Below are 4,213 nucleotides of genomic sequence, written 5' to 3'. Positions count from 1 at the left end.
TATTTTTCACTCTTCCACAGTTCATGTTGGTGTTGTAAAGACATAGACATGCTTTTAAATTATCTGCTGTTTTCCATTTCAGTCATCGCCTCCATTAATAGATAGCTGAATGTGTCTAGTATATGTTTACGTATTTGCATAAAAAGTTCAGAAATGCATTTTGCTTTCAGGAATACTTATAAAGCTATTTTAGATAATCATCAGTTACATTTGTACTGACAAACAGATAAGAATTGCAAATGATGTATGTGTCAAAGACTGGAAATTTTGTTGAAATAAAGAATAAAAAGTAGATACTGGTTCTTGATTTTAATTTTGAAATTATTTAATATAATTTTTGATAGATTGCATGGAAATTGGAATTAGCTTCTACTTAAAAGCAGTTGGTGCCAGAGAGTTATTTCACTAATACCATGTTGGGAAAATTGCATAGTGAAGAAATGGGAAATAACTAGGAAGGAGAATTTAATTAAAAACTAGGAAATAATCAACAGGTATTTCATTATTAGTATAAATATTAACAACGAGATTAACTGTATTAATCTCAAGGTATGCTATGAGGATTAACTAGCTTTAAAAGTTCTTATAAAGTGTAGATAAATAGATATTACATTAAGTCAAAATGTCAAAGTCCTGTGATTTTTGTCAGTGTGAAAACTACATCTTCTGATGAAGATTATAACCTATTTATAACACAATCTTAGAGATTTACCTGCAGCCCAGAGAGATTAAATGATTTACTTATGACCATATAGCTAGCAAGTGTCAAAGTTGGAATTTGAAGTTAGGACTTTTGGAATCAAAGTCCACTATTGTATTCTGTTTGCCATACTGCTTCTCACATTCTGCATTATTATTTTGTTCATAATGTTCTTTAAAAATACTTAATTGAGATGAATGTAAATTCTTACACTTGGATTCAAAAATCAACTTCACAAGTACAAGACAGGAGAGACATGAATAAACAGTAATTCTTCTGACAAAGATCTGTAGAATATAGAAATCTACAAGTTTAACATGTCAACTCTGATATTGTAGCCAAGAAAGCTTATGTGAACTTAGATTGCATTAAGATAGATATCACTTTCAGGAATTAAAAAGAAAGCTAATCCTGCTATATTCTGCTCTGTTCAGATCACATCTATAGTATTGTGTTCTGTTCTAGATGATACATTTAAGGAAAGCCATTGATAAAATGAAGTATGTCCACAGGAAGGCAACCAGTATATTTACTATCTTGAGAACCTTGAGTTCTTTGTTTCTTTTTTTGGCTAGGCAATGGGGTTAAGTGACTTGCCCAGGGTCACATAGCTAGTAAGTATTACATGTCTGAGGCCAGATTTGAACTCAGGTCCTCTTGAATCCAGGGCCGGTGCTCTATCCACTGTGTCACCTAACTGCCCTGAGTTCTTTCTATATGATTTATTGAAAGAACTGGGAATGTTTAGCCCAGAGAAATAAACACTTTGTGAAGTAGGGTTTAGGGAGATAAGATGAAGGGTTATTTTGGAGACTGGACACATATTTGAGAGTCCCATAAAAGAGGTATTGAACTTGTTCTACTTGGCCCTAGAAGGCACAATTGGAAGCAAAGAGTAGAAGTTGTAAAGAAAAAAAATTAGAGTAGATGACTAGAAATTTTTTTTCATTAGAACTGTCCAAAAAGTGAATGACTAGCCTTGTAGTCGGTAAGTTCTACTGGGACAGAAGTCTTCATGATAAAAGCTATGTCAATGTCAGATATGTTGTAAAATTGGATTCATGTATGTGTTAGACAAGATGGCCACAACACATCTTCCAAATTAGAGATTCTGTGAGTTTGTAATCAATAATCAGGGATATTTAAAAAAAGTAAATTAGAAAATGAGGCATTTAAGTCACTAAATGGCGTAATATTATTAATCTCAACCATATAATCTCAACCTCTATTTGTTCCCATAGATAAAATTCTTTCTCATGTGTAGATAAGTGACCAAAAGCTTAATAAAGTATAATTTTCAATTAATCTTAGCATATGGGCCATTTTAATTGTTTATTGAAAAAACAATCTCATAGTCTAATCAGCAATAAGGGGTAAAAGTAATAATCTTTCCTGTAGGGTACATAAAGTCAGATAAATCAAGTTGTGTATACAACAATAGCCACTTAAATAATTTAGCTAAATAAGCTCAATTTTGCCTGTTATCCAGATAATTGCCCAATCTTATACTTCACTTTTTCTGGATTGCCTTGACTGTTTAGTTATGGTATTAGGTATCCAAATTACAGTGTCATTGATATAGAGCTTGAAAGGACCTTCAAGACCACATGGTCTAGTCTCTTAATTTTATAGATGTAGAAACTGAAATTCACAGAAATCAAGTGGCTTGACCAAGTTCACATATGTAGTGAGAAGTAGGACCAGAATTTGAGCCCAGATGTTTTGACTCCAAATTCAGTAGTTTTTCTATCACACCATCTCTCTCTAAAAGGGCAAGATTTTAAGCATCTGGAACACAGTGGCTATGTCCCACTTATCTTTGTATCCTCCAAAGTACCTAGTTAACTCTCTTGTACAAAATATGTGTTTGAAAAATAACTGTTGATTAGTTAGAAAACCAAGGGTTGGTTTAATAATTATGCAAATATTTGAGAATAAAAATCCCATTTTACCAAAATGATCAAATCAAATAAAAATATTAATTCAATGCTAAGTAATGCAATCCTGATAGCCACTAAATCCTTCCTTCTTGCCTATTGAGACCCAACTCTTATGTATACACAAGAAATAAGATTATGTGTCATGCTGAGAATATTACAGTTTGGCTCAGTACCAAATTCCCCAGGCCCAATCTTTGAAGCTTGGCAAGAAACCAAATGAGATTTTTCTGGCCAATCAAAGAGCACTTGGGGGACATTATCCAAACAATCCCTTTAATATAACTGAGCAGTTATCTATACAGGCAGCTGAATATGAGACATTACAACAGTTAGCCTAACCCCCAATTGCTCTGACTGAAAGTGATGGGAATTTAGGTGTCTGGTGGATGGCAAAGCACTTTGTAAACCTTTAAGTGCTATGTAGATGGAGCGTATTGTGATCATCATCATTATTATCATTACCTTAGTGCTAGCGAGTCCCAGTTAGATGCCAAGACAGTGACTGAAAGATTTCTTCTTTGTATTTAAGGACTATTTGTCCTTAGATAACTGTTTAAGAGAGACAGTAGGACCAATGACTGAAGGGCTGGAGTCAGGAAGACCTGAGCTCTAATCTCATCTCTGAGGCTTTCCAGACAGTCAGTCAATAAACATTTGTTAAATTCTTACTTTATGCCAGTCACTGTGTTAAGCACTGGTGATACAAACAAAAGCAAAAAGGTCCACACCATTATTTTCCCCAAGAAGCTCACATTCTAATGAGGAAGACAATTTGCAAATAATTATATACATACAAGATATATACGATGAAAATTCAATGTTAATTTTAGAGGGCAGGAACTGAAGGAGGTGGGATGAGGTTGACAGGAAAGGCCTTCCAAATAAGGTGGAATTTGAGCTGTCTTGAGGGAAGCCAGAGAAGCCAAGAGTCATCAGTGAGTTGGGAAGGTGTTCCAGGTATGAGGGACAGCCAGTGCACATATACGCACTGGAGTCTGGTTTGTATGATATGTAATGAAAAACAAGTAGGGGAGTGTAGTTGGCTTATAGAGTGTGTGAAGAGTAAAGTATTAGAAGACTGGGAAGGTAGGAAGAGGTTAGATTGCAAAGGACTTAAAGCCAAATAGGACTTTATATTTAATATTGGAGGTAATAGAGGAAATGTCACTTAGTCTCTATGTGCCTCATTCAACTCACAAAGACCAATCAATCAACAAAATTTATAAAGCCTACTTTGTACTCAGCACTATGCCAGGTGCTGGTGATACAAATACAGAAGTGAGCAAGTTACTGTCCTCAAAGAGTTTATGTTTAACTACGATTTACCTATGGACTAAGTCAGAGGCTTAATAGATTATAGTCTGCATTGGTGAAGTGGAATGAGTTCCTTTCTTGGGTACCCTTGATTCTGATGACATCAAAGACATCCCCCACTGATGAAATCACAGGATTATCTGTTTAATGCACAGTGAGTAATTTGGTGAGAAAAAAAAGTCTAATGTAATTAATGGTACTTTTAAATTGATAATAAGATCTAAACAATGAGTCAGTGAAGCAGTTCAGAAAAACTGAC

The sequence above is a fragment of the Vombatus ursinus genome, unplaced genomic scaffold, assembly GCF_900497805.2.
Source record: "Vombatus ursinus unplaced genomic scaffold, bare-nosed wombat genome assembly UNPS02014812.1, whole genome shotgun sequence".
Lineage (NCBI taxonomy): Eukaryota > Metazoa > Chordata > Mammalia > Diprotodontia > Vombatidae > Vombatus > Vombatus ursinus.
Note: the sequence above shows the minus strand (reverse complement) of the source record.